This window comes from Periplaneta americana, chromosome 10 (genome assembly GCF_040183065.1).
Source record: "Periplaneta americana isolate PAMFEO1 chromosome 10, P.americana_PAMFEO1_priV1, whole genome shotgun sequence".
Taxonomy (NCBI): domain Eukaryota; kingdom Metazoa; phylum Arthropoda; class Insecta; order Blattodea; family Blattidae; genus Periplaneta; species Periplaneta americana.
This window is the reverse complement of record NC_091126.1, coordinates 165,117,970-165,138,675: the sequence shown is the minus strand read 5'-3', so window position 1 is coordinate 165,138,675 and position 20,706 is coordinate 165,117,970. Positions and strand designations below refer to the sequence as shown.

At 35.9% G+C, this 20,706-nt stretch overlaps 1 long non-coding RNA gene across 7 annotated transcripts in view; it reads left to right on the top strand.

The window, feature by feature from the left end:
* Nucleotides 1-20,706, top strand: part of LOC138708136 (uncharacterized) — an 80,103-nt gene that overhangs the window by 22,947 nt on the left and 36,450 nt on the right. For 6 of the 7 annotated variants that reach the window (XR_011334604.1, XR_011334601.1, XR_011334606.1 and 3 more), the window contains exons 7-8: nucleotides 6,434-6,542; nucleotides 18,997-19,221. This is a non-coding gene — a long non-coding RNA (uncharacterized lncRNA). Of the gene's footprint in view, nucleotides 1-6,433; nucleotides 6,543-18,990; nucleotides 19,222-20,706 lie in introns of all 7 variants that reach the window. The other variant, XR_011334602.1, reaches the window with a different exon arrangement.

Genomic DNA, 20,706 nt, shown 5'->3' with positions numbered 1-20,706 from the left:
TTTTTGTAGGCCTAATATCCATGAAACAAATATGGCTGTAAAGTAAGTAAAGAAAATCTTAGGCTTAAATATGGAAATATTAAACAAAATAGCAAAATTTTAACAGTTTAAAATATTTTCAAATTCTGAGTTTCATTTTAATTTTAATGCAGTACTTAAGTTTTTCAAATATTCTCGCATGCCTAGATGATCCAGTTTATTCATTGGAATGTTGGCTCGTAAACACATCTTCACCGTGTCTTTGACAAATTCATTTTTTCTTCACAAGCATTCTTTGCTTTGCTTTCGAGCTCTGAAATTGTTGCCTGCCATTTAAGACCATGTCGTTCTTCAGTTGTTTTTGAAAGGAAGTTTTCCTTTGTGTGTACGTGTTGATTGGATTTGATGTGTTTTTCCAATACATCTCTTTTCTCCCAAGGGGGTTATATTTAATATAATTAAATATGTACCAAACCTATATGCACATAGAATTATTCCACTTCAGAAACAACTAAGTAAACTAAAAAAACTCCAAAAGGGAATAACATTTTAATGGATACCTAGTCATTGTGGTATACCTGGAAACGAGAAAGTCAATAATATTGCAAAACAGGCAACATATTTGCAACCAAGACCTCAAATGATATCTCTATCCAGTGTTTTTGCTTCAGTAAAGTCTCATTTTACAAACCATTGGATCAACAATTGGCTCTCTTCTGAAAAATGAAAAATTTTACAGTCTGTACAAAAGAAACCAAATGACCTGAAAATGTACAAAAACTTGCCCAGACATGTTCAAACATTTTTAACAAGAGCCAGAACAGGTCACATTGCCACTCAATTGTACCTACACCGATTTCACATTTCTGATAATCCTACTTGTCTGTGGTGTAATAATCATGATGAAGGTCTGGAACACGTTCTTCTATACTGTCCCTCCATAAACCACAAAAGAAGTAAATTAAACTCATCAATACCGGTTGCAGAAGACACAGCCCTGCAGTATATATTGACTACACCCCAACTCTGGCTACTAGCAACAGGCATCTATAATGAACACCGATCAAAATACCCCTCATTTCTCGTGCAAAACAACAACTGAATAGACTACAGTGGACTATAGTGGACTTTATGTTGTCAGCAAACAGCTGGATACATTAAGAAGATTGATTGATTGATCTCTCTTCTCCCACAACCTCTTAATACACAATTTGCACATTAAAATATTTGAATCACTTACATAGAACTGCTCACTTTTATAGCTTTCCGCTCGTCGTGTAATAGTGATTTTGTCTCGGCACATCTTCATGCAGGTCAGTGCAACTTGCAAAAATGGAACAGGACAGAGAAACGAACAAATGAACAATTACTTTTAAATACATCGAGTTCAATTTCAATTTAAATAGTTTTGAATTTATAAAAATGTTCTCAATAGAATATAATAAAGAATAAGTTGCATTTGAACAGTATTATGCTATATTTGAAGTTAATACAGTGGTGGAAATCAGTATAAAGGCACTTGAGTTTTGCAGTATAACACGTACGTATTTATTCATATATCGCATTTCTGATAACTATGGTGTAGTTTACTTAGGGATATCACATTGCACTAATGTTCCCACATCTCATGTGAAAACATTGGATAGAAACAAACATAACGCTGTTGTGGGGGTGGAAATTGGTATAAATGCACTTGTGCTACCACCTCAGACGGGCAGTAATGTAAGACTTGGTGTAAACAAATTACTGCAGTTGTATTGGAGAGACATGACCGTAGCATTTTTCGCCGGTACTTGCTACAATGCCACGTGGAAATTCATTCATTCATTCATTCATTCATTTATTTTATTCCATAGATCTTACATGAGCAATGAAGCTTTAAGATGTGGAACATGTCAACATTTTACAATATTACAATTACAATTTTTACAAATTTTTATAGTTTTACAATTTAGTAATTTTCTACAATTTTTACAATTGTGTACAATTTTTTTACATTTTTTTTTTTTTTTTTTTTACATTTTGGCGAGATGTAGTGAGATGAGATGAGGTCCGAGGATTCGCCAAAATATTACCCGGCATTTGCCTTTTCGGTGGGGGAAACCTCGGAAAAACCCAACCAGGTAATCAAATCAAAGGGGTTGATGCCAAGGACTCGCCGTAGACCATCCGGCTTCAGTCCCACGGCTGGGGAAAACCTCCGAAGAAACCAAAGTCCAAAGGGGGATCCAACCCAAGCCCGAACGCAGCTCCGGATCAGCAGCCCAGCGAGTCTGTCGACTGAGCAACATCGATGGCTCTACTAAAAGTATACAATACATAGCCAATCAGATTATTAAATTTACAAACGCAAACGATCATTCATAAGTTGAGCTATATTATAATACAAAACAATTTAATTAAATTTAAGGCATAAACAATTCAACCAGTTGTGATATACAGAAATTGATAATACATATCATGCAAACTACTTCAAATTACAAACACAAACAATTTATCAGTAGAGCTATATAGATTACTATTCAATTTAAAGCATATACAATTCATCGGCCAAATCTATACAAATATATACAATACAAAGTAGCATACTTTCATTAAGCTATACAAATTTGTGCAATTAATATCAAGTAGATTAATTCAATTTATAATCATAAACAATTCATCAGTTGAGCTATACATATTACCATTCAATTTACAGTAGGTCTATATACAATACATCAGTAGAGCTACACAGACTAGTAATCATTTTAAGAACATATAAAATTCATCAGCCAAACTATACAAACATATACAATCAAATTAGTATTTTCGTTAAGCTATACAATTCATATGAAGTAGATTATTTCAATTTATAAGCTTAAACAATTCATCAGTAGACCTATACAGTATACTATTCAATTTACAGTACATACAATTCATCAGTTATGCTAAACAAAAAATACAATACAAAGTAAACAGATTAAGTCACTATAAAAACATATTTTAGTTGAGCTATATAAAATTGTACATGTCATTTAAGTAGAATAATTCAATTCACAAGCATAAACAATTCATCAATTGTGTAGAAGGTATGAGTATGTAGAAATTTGGTTAATTCTTTTCTGAACCTTTTCTCGTTGTTCTTCAAATCTTTAAGATAATTAGGCAGTGCATTGAAGACTGTTATACATGAATAGCGAACTCCTTTTTTAAAACAGCTTAGACTAACAGAGGGTAGATGAAGATCTGATTTATGTCTTGTATTAAAATGATGAATGTCTTGATTAGTACTGAATTTATCTTGGTTCTTAATATACAGCATCATTAGGGAAAGAATGTATTCACAAGGTAAAGTCAAGATTTCTAAGTTTCGGAAAATATTTTTACATGAGGTCCTTTTATGCACACCGGCCATTATTCTTATAGCTTTCTTTTGTAAAACAAAAACGTGTTTAGCTTCAGACGAGTTACCCCAGAATATTAATCCATATTTCATTACAGAGTGAAAATATGCAAAGTATGACATTTTAAGTAAGTTTATATCACCAATAGTAGATAAGGATCTTAATGCATAACAGGCAGAGCTCAATTTACGAGTAATACATTCTATATGCGTTTTCCAGTTCAAGTGATTATCCAATTCTAATCCAAGAAACTTTGTGCTTATAGATTCTTTGAGATGAGTTCCATTTAATCGAATACTGTAGGAAACCTGAGCACTATTGTGGGTACTAAATTTGACTGCACTGGTTTTATCAACATTAAGTGCTAGTTTATTTGCATGGAACCATTCATTCATTAGATTCAGCACTGTATTAGAAGTGTTTATAAAATGATCGTATTGTTTGCTTGAAATAATTACACTTGTATCATCTGCAAATAAAATTACATGGGATGAATTGTTTATGGTCAAGACTAAATCATTAATATAAACTAGAAACAACAATGGACCTAAAATTGACCCCTGCGGAACACCATGTTTAATATTTCTAAATTCTGAATAAGTAACTTTATGACTATTTGGTACATTTATTTCTACTTTTTGTTTTCTATTTGATAAGTACGATGTAAACCAACCCAACATCTCATCTTTAATACCATAAAACTTCAATTTTTTTACTAATATACTATGGTCTACACAATCAAATGCTTTAGCCAAGTCACAAAAAATCCCACCTACATGTAGTTTCGAATTTAATGAATTTAGTATTTCATCCACCAAACTAAAAGCAGCATTCTCTGTCGATTTTTGTTTTCTAAATCCAAACTGTTCTAAAACTAATATATTGTTGGACTCCAGGTAATGATATAATCTATTATACATAACTTTCTCAAACAACTTTTGAAAATGTTGTTAATAATGATATGGGTCTGTAATTAGCAATAGTACATTTATCTCCCTTTTTGTATATTGGTTTTACTATTGAATATTTGAGTCTTTCTGGAAAAATACCACATTGCATTGACAAATTGCATAGATAGCTTAACGGAGGGGATAATATTTCAGAACAAGCTTTCAGAACTTTACTTGGAATTTCATCATATCCAGAGGAATATTTTGTTTTTAGTTGTTTTATCACATGCATGATTTCTGCTGCGGTAGTGGGAATAAATTTGAGACCTAAAAACTCAGTGTTAAATGCATCAGTTAGGTAACCAAGTGCAGCATCTTCTGCACAATCTTGAATGTTTAAGTTCTGAATAATATTTATATAGAAGTCGTTAAAATGATTTGCAATTGATTTTGGGTTATCTATTTTACTATCATTGATTTTAATGCAAGTAATATTTTCACTCTTTGAATATCGATTAGTTTCATTTTTAATAATATCCCAAATAGTTTTAATCTTATTATCTGAATTTTGTATTTTTTCATTCAGATACATTTTCTTTGCATCTTTTATAACTTTTGTCAAAGTTTTACAGTAATTCTTGTAGTAAGCCTCTATCAAATGAAGAAAAACCAAGAATTAATGCTTACAAATAGTTGAAGCTCTCCAGTCAGAAAATCGCCAAGAAATTAGGACGTTCAAGTTGTGTTATTGATAATTTTGTGAAATTGGGCACATATTATGGGCAAAATGGGAGGTATGGTCGGACAAGGAAGCTCTCCAGGCGCACTAAACGACTTATCCTATGCACAACAAAGGTAAAAAACATGTTTGCTTCTCAAATAGTTACTGATTTGAAGTTGCCGGTCACTGCCAGACGTGTAAGACAAATTCTGGCAGGAGACAATAACCTAGTCTTTAAGAAACGACTAAGTAAACCACCTCTAAAAGATGACCATAAAAAGGCCAGAATGTCTTTTGCTGAAGAACACATGTCCTGGACCTCAAAGTGGGGTCAAGTGATATTTAGCGATGAGAATAAATTTAATTTGGATAGACTAGATGGATTTCAATATTACTGGCACGATCTCTGTACAGAGGACCAAGTTCGAATGAGTAGAAATTTTGGTGGCGGAAGTGTGATGATCTGGGCAGCATTCTGTGCTCAAAGTACCTCAAACTTGGCATGAGTGCACACCAGGATAAATTCTGACACCTACATAGAGATGCTGGAATCGGAGTTGGTTCAGGTATATGAAAAATTTGATGACAATCTGATTTTTGAGCAAAATAATGCTGCAATTCACATCTCTACCAAATTGAAGAAGTGGTTTCTCGAGAAAGGAATCACACTTCTGAACTAGGCATCAAGTAGTCCAGATTTAAACCCCATAGAAAACCTATGGAGATTCGTAGCAAGGCATGTGTATCACAACGGAGGACAGTTTGAGACTGTGGCTCAACTAAAGAATGCAATTTGGGCAGAGTGGGCTTCAATTTCTATGGACGAATTAAACAGACTTGTTAAATCAATGCCAAAGAGAATTTTTCAAGTTATTAAGAAGAATGGTGGTTCAACCAAGTACTAGAACTCTATTGTAATGTGTTTTGTTATTGTTTCTTTATTTTATTATCTACAATAGAAAGATGTCTTTATATTAATTTCCACCTTTAAGACAGTGGTTTTTCACTCTTCATGTATTATGTGTAAAGCAAAATGATAAATTTAGTTTGGTATGGTTTCTTTATAAGTTGTTCGTAAATATCTATCAAGGATAAGGGAGAAATGTACAACAAATCAACAAAATAAATGTAATTGCTACAAAACTCATACTGCCTTTATATTAATTTCCACCACTGTATAGAATTATGGAGTCATAATTAAGTGAAAGCTTCATTGTGGAGAATCTGAGAATGACTTTCATTAAATGGTCTAGTAGCAGTTGATAAGATAAATTGATTAATATGCCATCTATCTTATTAAATAAAAGTTATAATTGCATACTTTAGTAAATATTTGTGCGTATACGAAGTCCTACTTCGATACCTGTTTTATAGTAGCTCTAGCAATAATTTTAATACTGAATTATGCTATTTAAAATGCCATTATCACTGAAAAGAACGCAATTATATCATCTTTTCAGCATCCTGGAAGTGACCAACAAGCTTTCTTCGCATTGCTTGAGGTAGCTGGATTGTGGTTCCAGGCGAAGCTGCTGCAGCAGTGCTGGGGCCTGTGAAATTCTGGTACAGGTAAAATGGCACAGGACGCAGACATGGATAAATATATAATAGGATGCGAAACTGCAATCAGCACCATCTGGTGGCGGGGGGCTGAAATAAGATGATCAGCGCCCAACACCGTAGGTGGTGAACATTAGAACTACGTGTTGGGTACATTACCCAGAGTTCTCTATTTATCCGTTCGAGATATTGTTCGAGGAGACAAGATGGCAGACAGAAACTTGTTAATAAGTGAACATAAAGTGATACTACATGTGTGTATAAACAGTGATGTTTATGGACGTTGTAAAAATAGTGTTGTTGAATGTATTGTAAAGTAATAGTAATATAATAAATTGAACTATCTAAGTAGTTCTTGCAGACTTTTCCATTGTGCTGCACAATAAATAACCAAAGAATACAATCCCAATTATCTAATCTTTTGCTTTATTTTTTGTCTCTGTCTGGTTATATTTTAATTGGGTAGTGTAAAACAGATCATCTCTTTTATCTTCCTGTTGGCTGCGGTAAGAATTTTCAGTAGAAGCTGCTGTGAGGAATAAAAATGTAAATGTTTTATTTTAAATTGGGTTAGTTTTTAATATCGATGAGGGTGGGAGGGAATACTTTCTGCACAGTTTAACATTTTCGTCACCAGGTGCGCTGCTAAATGCATGGAGTAATTAGTTATTCTTTTCGCTACTTGGTGCGCTGCTAGATGTAATGATGCCCCTCCTCCCAACAGGTGGCAGCAAAATCAATTTCTACAACAACACCTCTAGTATGTGTTACGGGAAACTCAGTAAGTTTTGCATCCTATTATATATTCATCCATGACGCAGAGGTTGATGTTGTGAGGGCTCAGTCATTTGTTTTATGTTGTGTGGCATGCCAGACATTGCTGCTGTAGCTGCATTTCTTCTGTTGTGCAGTCTGAAATAATTCAACATTGACAGTTATGAAAAGTAGAAACATTCTCGGTAATGAAGAGAGAGAGAGAGAGAGAGAGAGAGTGCGTGCGTGCGCGCGCGCGCACTCTTATTAACATATTCCAGAACTCTTTCTCAACATAACCTGTATTGTAGTACAGTGAAATCTGTCTAAAGCGGCCATCTGAAGTTACCTTGTGAAATGGCCATTTTATCAGGTGGCCGCTTGACTAAGGTTGCGGTTTTTATGAATCAGCATGAAAATACTGAATTTCATTGACTTTTTACTATTGTCCGCGTACAACAATCGTGCATATTATTAGTCAGCCTCTTCCATTCTTGCAACTAGCCTTTTCAAAACTCGCTTGCGGTACTTCAGTTTAAATGACTGAATAATACCTTGATCAAGGAGCTGGAGGTGTGATGTGGTATTTGGATTTCCCTATCATTAAGAGTGGTTCTTCTTCTCCTGCAGCATTACAAAAAAACAGCAGGTTTATTTCTGTCTTTTGCCAACTTCCCCACTTTACACTCTTTTTTTCTTAAAACTTAAAGTTATGTTAGGGAGGGCCCTGAAAAAAAAAAAAAACCTGTTTCGTTAACATTGTATATGTCTCTGAGTTCATATTTCGCAAGAATTGAAGGCAGTCTATTTTTTCCATTCTTCAATAACATTCATTAATTCATTCATTTATTTTATTCCATAGATCTTACATGAGCAATGAAGCTTTAAGATGTGGAACAAGTCAAAATTTTACAACATTACAATTACAATTTTTACAAATTTTTATGGTTTTACAATTTAGTAATTTTCTACAATTTTTACAATTTTGTGCAATTTTTTACAATATTTTGGCGAGATGTAGTGAGATGAAATGAGGTCCGAGGGTTCACCAAAATATTACCCGGCATTTGCCTTTTGGTTTGGGGAAAACCTCGGAAAAACCCAACCAGGTAATCAAATCAAAGGAGGGTAATCTAATCAAAGGGGTTGATGCCAAGGACTCGCCATAGACCATCCGGCTTCAGTCCCATGGCTGTGGAAAACCTCGGAAGAAACTAAAGGCCAAAGGGGGATCCAACCCAAGCCCGAACGCAGCTCCGGATCAGCAGCCCAGCGAGTCTGCCGACTGAGCTACATCAATGGCTCTACTAAAAGTATACAATACATAGCCAATCAGATTATTAAATTTACAAACGAAAACGATCATTCATCAGTTGAGCTATATGTATAATAAAAAACAAGTAAGTTAATTAAATTTAAGGCATAAACAATTCAACCAGTTGTGATATACAGAAATTGATAATACATATCATGCAAACTACTTCAAATTACAAACACAAACAATTTATCAATAGAGCTATATAGATTGCTATTCAATTTAAAGCATATACAAATCATCGGCCAAAACTATACAAATATATACAATACAAAGTAGCATACTTTCATTAAGCTATACAAATTTGTGCAATTAATATCAAGTAGATTAATTCAATTTATAATTTTAAACAATTCATCAATTGAGCTATACAGACTATCATATACAATTCATCAGTAGAGCTACACAGACTAGTAATCATTTTAAAAGCATATACAATTCATCAGCCAAACTATACAAACATATACAATCAAATTAGTTCAATTTACAAACTTATTTTCGTACAATTTATATGAAGTTGATTAATTCAATTTATAAGCCTGGTTGTAATGTCACCACCTTCAACAGACACAGAACGAAATGCAATGTTATGCAGTTTTCTAAAGCACTCTAACCACCATTTCTAGCAACAAAATTGCTTACATTGAGTTCTTTGGCAATTTCAAGAGCTTTCTTTTGAGTCATAGGCCCACTTACTGGCAATTTCTTCACCCTCGCACACTTGAACCATTCGTAAACGAAATCATTCACATTACTAAACACAGATTCTCTCTTCCTTTTTTGGCCACCATGCTTATTTTTCTCCCACTCCTTTAATATTTCATATTTATTCATAATTATACCGTTTGTGTCCTTTCACATTTGAATATTTCTGCAATTTTTCTAGCAGATGTTCCCTTCTCACTTTCTTCAACCATTTTTCGTCTCGCCTCTAAACTTAACACCACTCGACATGTATTGTTAGACATGATTTCTCTCTCAAACTAACTTCACAGTTCCTCTGAATCAACTGAATGAAAAGAAGAAACATTCGTAAAAGCTGGTCCAAATAGAGAAAGATAGAAAGAGGAGAAAAAAAATAAGAATGGTTAACTACTGACCTAAAACGTACTATGACATTTTCGATAGAAAAAGTCCGTGTTTCTTACTTTTACTTTTACTTACTTTTGAGGATTTCTCCACTATTTAGCGGTTACCCTGTATTCCCATTCGCCAATCTTCCCGGTCAAGCCATTCATCTCCTTCCAGAGACCTGTCACTCATCAATCTATGGATCTGTCCTCTCCAGGTTGTTCTTGGCCTACCCCGCTTCCTTCTACCATGAGGTGACCATTCCAAAAGAGTTTTAGGCCACCTACTTTCCTCCATTCTTCTGACATGTCCATACCATTGAAGAGTTCGTCTCTCAATTCTGTCCATCACTGTCTCCTCCATATCCATCATCCGTCTCACTTCTTCATTTCTCCTTCTTTCTAATCTGGAAACTCTGGCACTACGTCGTATTCCGTCCATTTCCACTGCCAAAATCTTAGATTTTTTACTTTCTACCAATGTCCACCCCTCTGCGCCATATGTCATTATACTTTCCACAACCACCGTCAAAATCCTCTTCTTGGTGTCATTCAATATCGTCCTGCTCCACAGTACTCCATTCAGCATCCTTATGGCTTTTCTTGCTTGCACCAATCTACTATCTATTTCGGAGTTACAACTCCCTAAATCATCAATATATGACCCCAAATATTTAAATTTTTGGACAGCTCTAATAGTTCCTTGGTGTAAGGAGATGTCTCTTCCGTTTCCACCTACTACAAGATATTCAGTTTTTTTTCATATTTACTTGCAATCCACCTGCTTCAAATGAATCCAGGAGTTTTCTCATCATATATTTCACATCCTCACGAGATTGAGCCATTATCACTTGATCATCTGCAAATATTAATGAATGTATTGTGCCACTTTGAACCGGTATTCCCATTCCTCCACAAGACTGATTCCATTGTTCTAATATTTGTTGTATATATATTTTAAAAAGAGTAGGAGACATGCTACAACCTTGCCTCAGTCCTTTATTCGTTCTGAATGGTATAGACAATCTCTTCCCCACTTTAATAGATGCCTGACACTGCTGGTACATCCGTCGGATGAGAGAAATAATTGGTAAATCAATACCAATACCCTCCATTGCATCCCAAAGTTTGATAATAGGCACTGAGTCATAGGCCTTTTCTAAATCAACAAATATTAAATGAATTTCTTGGCCCTTTGCATATGATTTTTCAGTTATCTGTCTCAGACTAAAAATGTGATCCATACATGATTTTCCTTTAGTGAAGCCTGCTTGATCCTCCGACATTTTCCCTTCTATAATGTGTTCAAGCCTGTTTGTAATAATACTACTAAAACTCTACTAATAGACGACATGACACTAATTCCTCTGTAATTTCCAGGATCTTTACGGTTTCCTTTCTTATATATAGGTGTTATATATGACATACACCAATCCTTTGGTATCTCATCACCTTCCAAAATCTGATTAAACAATTTACAAATGAGTCTTTTCAGTAACGGGGGTCCATATTTCCACAATTCTGTCATTACTTCACAGGGACCAGTGGCTTTACCATTCTTTGCTTTTTTTAATGCTTGATTCACTTCTTCCTGTAAAATAGGTTCCATATATGACGATGTATTATTAGTAAACCTAGAGACTTGCTGTTCCATTCTTCTCTCAACTAATAGATTTTCAAAATGTTTCTCCCATTGCTCCATACTGACAAGATTTAGGGCTGGTGATGGATTATTAGTTGTCCTCATCCTCCTTATAGCTCTCCATGCCTCTGCAGATCTTCTGTCCGTGTTTCAATCCTTTAAAAACGAGTAAGAATTTATAGCTGTGCAGGGTCGGAGTGGAAAGTGACAAAAGAGTCATAAAACAGTAACCAACTAATCCCAAAATATGGAGCGTGTACTGTTGTACACTTAGCTATTGTCCCCTGTACTGTAACCATCGAAAAAATAGGTCAGACAGTATCCGTGAAAAGATTTTTTTTGTTGGACAGTGACTGTTATAGTCAGGTTCCAATCCAAATAGACCCCGGCCGCTGGCTGGTGCATGAGGTGGCCGCTAAATAAAGAGAGAATTTGTATTGATCTTATGGAAAATCCAATTGGTTCCAGAGAAAATTGGCCTTTTGGCCAGGTGGCCATTTAAATGAAGTGACCGCAAAGGCAGGTTTCACTGTATATCTATTGTTCCATTGCAAAGTACCATTTCCAAATGTGTATCTCACAATGAACATTTTTGGACAAGTAGGTCCAAAAGTAAATACAAGAGAAAATAAAAGTGTCATACACATGTCCTTATGCATTTTGAACCATTACTAGAGTCGACGCCAATTGGGAAAGCGGTAGTCTGCTAGCATTTGCGTCAAGAGAGACAGATAGAGAGAGCAAGGCAGTGTACAACATTGCCACATCGTACTTCACGCGCACTTGCAATACAAATAGCGCAGGAGAGAATTTAAATTATCAAGAAACAACAATGAACTTAGCCGTTGATTACTGTAAGCATGACACCAAACAAACCCCGTTTCCTTCACTAACAATATTCTTTGCACGGTTCTCAATCCCACACCACATGCTTCTGCAGTCATTTCTTGCATGTTGGCAACGTTGCAGCCAGCATCAAAATTTCTGGCAGCGTTCTGCTGGTCAATGTTTTTAAAATAATTATACACCATAAACAATATTTTCCGCACCTGCCTGTGCAATACTCGTTTTTTTACAGTATTTTCTTCCATTTATTTATCTTACACACATAATAAATGTTAGTTTTACTTATTCAGTGTATTGAAACACTCACACGTGAACAAACAAACTCTGGAAGTACTTGTTACAGACTGATTCTGATTGGTTCTACTGTACAAGCTTGTGACGTCACATGCCAGAAATGCTACGGCGCATATAACAGCCGACTGCCTTCCGAACTGCCGTCTAGTCTAATGCAAGTTATATTTTACATAAAATGTACTGGTATCAAATAAATTTGTCTGCACCCTCTTACATCTTATTAAATTAGTCAGATTCTTTTGTTTTGGCCTCTGGGTTCTGATTTTAGTCTAATAATTGATCCAGTCTCCCAGAAGTCGAACCCAGATCTGGTGGATTTATAGCTAGCAATTAAGGAAGCAATATTAAATTTGGCTCTGATTGACTGGACGGTGTGACTTTTGGTGTTCCAAATAAGTACTTTGGTACGATTCTTGGCATCTCTCTGTGCAGTGCCTACCCGGAGATCCGATTGAGGGACTATTTTACCTCCGGGGAATTTTACACTGAGGGACTCCATGAATATAAACAGTGAAAAATATAGTGGGACTGCGTTGGTGGTAATGCAGCTTATGTGGGTACCTCTTTGTTACTTGTTAGCTTAAACAATAAGTTTAAGCCCCCTCACCACGACATGGTGAGTACCCACCTGTTGCAAAACAGGCAACATATTTGCAACCAAGACCTCTTCAAGTGATATCTCTATCCAATGCTTTTGCTTCAGTAAAGTCTCATTTTACAAACCTATGGATCAACAATTGGCTCTCTTCTAACAAAGGAACAATTTTACAGTCTGTACAAAAGAAACCAAATGACCTGGAAATGTACAAAAACTTGCACAGACATGTTCAAATATTTTCAACAAGACCCAGAACATGTCACATTGTCACTCAGTTGTACCTACACCGATTTCACATTTCTGATAATCCTACTTGTCTGTGGTGTAATAATCATGATGAAAATCTGGAACACATTCTCACATTGAAAGACACTTTTTCAGCTTTCCCAGTGACGGGACTGCCTCATTGGACAAAGCATAATAAACATATTGAGTGAAAACAAAAACAGACCACAAAAGAGAAATGAGGGGAACGAACAAAAGGGAAAATTAAGTACAGGAAAGATAATAGCATGCATATAACAGGCCTAAACATAGTAAACAAACAGATTAGACATTCGAGGAAAAGTATCCCTTTTTAGGAAACAAAGTACGGATGGTATTTTAAAATGGCAAGTGATCCTCTGATAGCAGCAAGGGAAACATCACGAATGAAGTCGTTGTTCAGCTGGAACTTCTTGCAGAACCTGGCAAAGAGGCGAGGTATTGTGCCCCTAGCGCCAACCATTAGCCCAACTACTTCAATGGAGGTGAGGTGATATTTCTCCAAATAGAATGGAACTGTGGGCTCATAAATTCTGCATTTTTCTGCGTGGACTTCAGCGGGCTGTTGTTCCTGTGCCTCGAACCTGACTGTCAGGTCGATAATGTATGCTGATGTAGAGCCTGGTGGAATGGCAAGCATGTCAATTCGCCGACAGGATCCCTCTTGAGAGATGCCATGGACTTCTTCGTGCACAGTGAGACCTTTCTTCCTCAAGGCTTCGGCAATCATGGACCTGATTCTGTGATGTCTAGAGTTCCGCAGTGTCTTGCTGAAAGGACAGGCACCCAAAACGTGGCCAAGAGTCCATCCATAAACCACAAAAGAAGTAAATTAAAATCATCAGTACCAGTTGCAGAAGACACAGCCCTGCAGTATATATTGACTACACCCCACCTCTGGCTACTAGCAACAGGCATCTATAATGAACACTGATCAAAATATCCCTCAGTTCTCGTGAAAAACAAAAACTGAATAGACTATAGTGGACTTTATGTTGTCAGCAAACAGCTGGATACATTAAGAAGATTGATTAAAGAAGCAATGTGCACAGATTTTAATAATGCTCTACTGCTTATTTCTTGTATTCATTTTCAGTTTGTGCATATGTGATGTGGTGTTACTAGTTTTTACAGAGTGGGCAAATACAGGTCTCATGTGAAGTGTTGTAATATTGAGTTTTACATAATTCATGGCCTCCTTCACTAGGATCCAGCTTCCTTGCTTATTTGTCCGTTTCTGAAAATCGTGAAAGCTGTAGCACCCACCATTCCTGCAACATAATGCATGTTGCACCCCTCTTTGAACAAAGCAATGAATAATGCAGCATCTATCAGACAGAAATAAGAAGGTTTTAAAAGCCACCCGTTTTATATGAATCACTCTGTAACAGCAGGTCTGGATGGATGATTCTACTCCTTTCTTGAGGCACGTGGATGTGAGGCCAGCAGTCGACTGCTCGTTCTTGAGCCTTCATGGGTTGGTGCGCCAAGTATTCTAATATTATTATTAACTAGCCATACCCGTGCGCTCCGCTGCACCTGTTAGAAATAAATATAAAGTAATTACATAATTAAAATAGGACGTTTGATCCAGGGAACATACGTGTTTGATAGAAGGATAAATCGTTTAATATGTTACTTAATTTAAATTGTATTTAAATAATTAAAATGCGGTCGTTTTGGTCCAGAGAGCAATCATTTGGTGCAATGACTATTCCTTTAACATATTTCTTAATTGTCATTACATGCAACCATAGTTTAATGAAGATTGACATATCATTTAGTTTTAATGTGTATACTTTATATTACTTGATACATGTTTCAGAATTTACTGTAATAACATTGTAGAATTATGCCCATCTAGAGAAACTACACTTTCCAATGGTGAAATAATAATTAAACAATTAATTAGCTTCCGATATTACTTCATACAAACACAGAAACATTCTCTTAGGCTATGTTTAATAGCATTCGATTGTGTTGTCCAAGGCCCCTTATAGACGAAGTCATTTGTTTTTATTTCAGTACAGCGCCTGTAGATGGCGTTATTGTAATTTTAAAACTCATTTATCTCATTAAATATCAGTCCTATCAAAATTTTGTATAGAATAAAACTTATTGGAAATTATTTTTAAACAAACTTTTGTTATGTAATATTTTTCATGAAAATCAATAATAAGCGAGATATTTCGATTTATTTAATTCAGGCTCCCTTATAACCTCCCTTTTAAATAAAGTATTTTGAATGCCATATAGCCTAAAATCTAAGTTACAATGAACTTAATTTATATTCCAATTTTCTTATAAATCGATTCAGCCATTATCGCGTGAAAAGGTAACAAACATCCAGACAGACAGACATACAAACAAAAATTTCAAAAAAACGATTTTCGGTTTCAGGATGGTTAATTATACATGTTAACACCAATTATTCTTGGAAAATCGAAAATTACCAAAAAAATGTTGGCTACAGATTTATTATTAGTATAGATTATCATTATCATTATTATAGTCACCATCATCATTCTCGTCGTCTAGGTGAGGGCTTTGAATCACTTGCATTGGTGCATCAGCAGCAACGCAAAAACTCAACTTAGTGATTGGGCACAATATTCCTTGGTATTAATGATTAGTAATCGATTACCCAGCTCTAAAAGATTAATAAAATAATAGTTATTTATGGTACATCTCCCGCGAGTCGCTTCGAGAGAGAAGTTCCACGATGAGCTAAACTTGCCAACCGTAGACGAGTTCATTGCTCGATTGGCTAGAAACCTGTATGAGGCCGCTCGTGCCAGCCCCAACCCGCTCATATCAGGCCTCGGCCGGTATGATCCTAGGTTACGGCGAAGACATCAGACAGGTCCACTAGCTATTCTCTTAAGACAGGAAAACAGGGAGGCAGGTGTCACTCCCAGATTTAGGTAGATTATTAATTCATGACTTAATCAAATAAGCAACCACTGTGAAATGACCTGCTCTAACTCGGGCTATAAATCCATTCTATCCCTCTTACAGGTCTACGGAGTGAAGAGTCAATTGACTAGACTCCGGATCTGACAGAAACCACCAAAAAGCCAATTGGCTAATACCGTTATGATGATTAAATAACTTGAGCTAACATATCGTCCCCAATAATTCCGTTTTGCTGATAGATGGAGTTGTAATAGAGCCAATTGGCTAGTCTACATCCATCGAATCAAGTCATTTTACCTAAGAGCCAACTGGCTAGTCTCTGAAATTGAGACATCTCATCCTGCCTAAGGTTTTTCCGTGGTTTTCCTAAGGTGTTAAGACAAATGTCGGGATGAGCCCTAAAAGAAATGGGCCACGGACCTGCATTCACTTCCCCAGACATTGGTGACTGCTCAAAATTAATGATTATTCACATCGAACTCAGGCCCTAACAGAATTCAATCGTCCCCTTGTACAGATCAATGGAGTCATCAAAGAGCCAATTGGCTGGTCTCCTGATCTGAGAAAAATCATCAAAGAGCCAATTGGCAATTGCCATTAAGATTAATCCCTACGCGTTCGAATCTTCAAACAGCCAAACTGGCTATTACCATTTCGTGCCTAGACTCCTCCTCCTAGTTGGTACCATCGCGTCTCTCCTCCGGATCAGGTCCCTGTACTTCTGCCCCTCCTCCCCCCCCCCCATATGTTGTAGCTAATCAGTTACGTCCATTTTCGGCTTACCCACTGGAAATTTCTAGCACTCCTTCACGGGGGCGGCAAAACCCGAAGTGAGACAAGTGGCCAAGAGGCTTGGAGCTCACATATTCAGTTTTTCACAGCCCCAACTCCCCCCTTGCAAGGACGTGTTTTCACGTACCTTTAAAGTTTCTCCTCCCACTTCCCCCATTCATTCATTCATTCATTCATTCATTCATTCAGGTACTTGTGAGGTAAGTGCAGCTTCATTGCGCAAGTGGAAATATTTAAGCACAAGGCGTCAGCGCAATAAAGATCACGCTTACAAGTACCATATGTAATTTTATCCATGACCATAACGAAAAATTCTGTTTTATAAAAGAAAATATGTTGAAAATAAGTCCTCATATAATCACATATTATGGCATGGATTTTAGAATCGATACGTGTACTAGGTAGGTCATGGTGTAGGAGGCCATAATTAGTAAAGGACGGTATCTAAGGCGTTGGATAAATAACAAATTATAATTAATTATATAATTTTAATATATATATATATATATATATATATATATATATATATATTGTCTCACTGTGAAAAGAGAGAGAAAGGAGATATGTCTTACTTCGTCTGTATTGTTATGGCAATGGGGGCGTGAAGCAGTGCTGTCCATCCATCCAGTGGCGGAAGGGACCAGTTGATACATTCTGTAGCACAAAATAAAATTACAAAATATCTCTCTTTGTACTGTCTAGTTCCGTTCTGAGCTTGTCTTTCAAGAAACTGAGTTCCAGCAGCCTGTACAATAGCAAGATTTTGAAAGGAATCCTGAAAATTTACAACCCTCCTATAATCTCCGCCCTCATTTGAAGGGACTTGGTTTTATTGCTACTGAGACAAGAAAAACCTTACCAGGTATAATATTCCTCTTAAGTTTACAGAAGTAAAATGTGAAATTATTTCAATCACATTAGTCCTGTGAACACTTCTAAATAATCCCTGAAACTTCAAAAAGACGAAAATACACGTTTAAATTTTTTTTTTTTTTTTTTTTCATTTTAAACGTGTATTTTCGTCTTTTTGAAGTTTCAGGGATTATTTAGAAGTGTTCACAGGACTAATGTGATTGAAATAATTTCACATTTTACTTCTGTAAACTTAAGAGGAATATTATACCTGGTAAGGTTTTTCTTGTCTCAGTAGCAATAAAACCAAGTCCCTTCAAATGAGGGCGGAGATTATAGGAGGGTTGTAAATTTTCAGGATTCCTTTCAAAATCTTGCTATTGTACAGGCTGCTGGAACTCAGTTTCTTGAAAGACAAGCTCAGTAACGGAACTAGACAGTACAAAGAGAGATATTTTGTAATTTTATTTTGTGCTACAGAATGTGTCAACTGGTCCCTTCCGCCACTGGATGGATGGACGGCACTGCTTCACGCCCCCATTGTCATAACAATACAGATGAAGTAAGACATATCTCCTTTCTCTCTCTTTTCACAGTGAGACAAGATGCATCACACAGACTTTAAAACGTAATTTATCATCGTGTCTGTTTAGCTCAGTTGACTAATGCGTGTTGTTTTAAAATCCTATAAACCCAACTTCGCAGCTTCAAGTCTCCTCGCATCCCAAAAGGTAAATTATTACAAAATTAAAAAAAAAATACATATTAAATATGGATGCAATGCACAAATTACGACGTAGTAGATAGAGAAAAGAGAAGGAGATTGAGTGTATGTATATTTAATTTAAGAAATGGTAATAAAGAAGTAGAGGTGACATTTAGTAACTAATATATTAACTTCTTGAGTAATAGTTGAATGGAAAAGTATACGTGTGTACCCGGGTACTAGGAAAATACTAATGAACTGTGAGATAAAGTTCAAACCGTGAGGTAAAGTCTTTATCTCACTAGTGGAATAAAGTAATGTTGAATAAAAGCCTACTTTACAAACGCAAAAGTATTTAGTAAAGGCATGTTTTTCGTTATGGTCATGGATAAAAGACATTATTTCTAAGTTACAGTGAGAGAAGAAGAATCTACACCTATGGCGTTATCCTCTTCGCAGAAGAAAAGGATGAAGCCTACTGAGAGGAATGTGCGTCCTTTGAGGGAACTGCCATTGGTACTAGACAAGGAAATGAAATCCTTGTCAAGGAGAACCTCGGAGTGGCAGTACGATCCAGAGCAACTGCAACCAGAATGGCCGAGAGATGCTCCTTTTGGCTGGGGATATATCGGAAATCCATGTAAGAACAAGTTCTGTCATCACTAACATAGGCCGTAGCACTTTCATTGAATTACACCGTTCTGCAGTTCAAAACTTATTTTCTGTTGTTTTCAATCTGATAGGCGATTCTAAACGGATTTTTTGTGCTGAATTCGAAAATAATCTCCATTTTTCCCCCATCACGTCAGGTTTTCAGAATTCATGAATAACCAGAAATGAAATTATAGCTTTGTGAAATGTCATAAAAATTATTTTCAACAAGAATTTTGTGAGAAAAGCTAGGCCACAATTTGTTGTTTGCCACTAATTAATCATTAATTAATATTAATTAATAATTTTAAGCACTTTCATAATCTTACCTCAATATTGCACTTCAAATTTTCTCCTCTTTGACCTCCTTGCATGTTGTTCAGAGCAGTCCCTTTTTAACATCCAGCAATACTCCGCAATGTTTCCATTATGAAGCAAGACACCTTTAAGACTTTTCTGAGAAGAATCTATGAAGAACCTCCACTCTATGGAATTATAGTTTATGTTATAAAATTTTAAGACGGCAAGGATGTCTTGGCATTACACTAAATTTTCTTCTTCAGCAAAAAAAAGGGACAAGTTCCTTCTCACTATGCCTGTACCATGAAAAATATGTATCCTCAGCCAATACTTTCTTTTTTTTAACCTAGAATCTAATAGTTCTGCTGATTCTTTAGACAAATTTAAATCCCCCACTAAATCATTAAATTCATTTTGATTAAAACATCTATCATCGCCAGTATTGTCTGGTTTATAAGTATGATCCACTGGAGATTCAGTTTCATTGCTACTGGATGCAGATGGAAATGTATCTGGTTCAGGGTGTACCGGAACGGGAATATCAGGACCATGAGGTATGGGCCGAATGGCAGAGGGAATGTTAGGATATAGAATATCTTTCTTGTTTTTAGCAGTATATCCAGCTACCTTAACTACACAAAAATAACAATCGTCTCCATGATTTGTAGGTTCCCTCCAAATCATAGGGATACCAAAGGACAATGAATTCCTTTTTCCATTTTTCCAACTCCTTAACTCTCAACACAACTACGACACACTTCATGGGGGCACCAGGATTTCTCCTGGCCTCCTAACTTAATGCCAAAATATTGAAAGTAAGTATTCTTTACAAAAGCTGTTGTATTCTGTCTCTGTTTTACCAATGTTTATGGCCCACATATATAGCAAAACAAATTTGGATCATTTACACAACCACGTTTCGACATTTCTATGAAACAACACTATTAAGTTGTACTCTTCCAGAAAAATGAGAACTCACACACTTCACTTTTACATGACAACCAACAACACAAAACTGAACCTCTAATTTTAAAACAACTTTTAAAAGGGGATAGGTTTATTATCTCAGTAAGGAAATCTGTAGCCTCATAAGCTGGATTGCACTTCCATAAATAAATATATATATATATATATATATATATATATATATATATACGGGGACCCTCTGTCATTT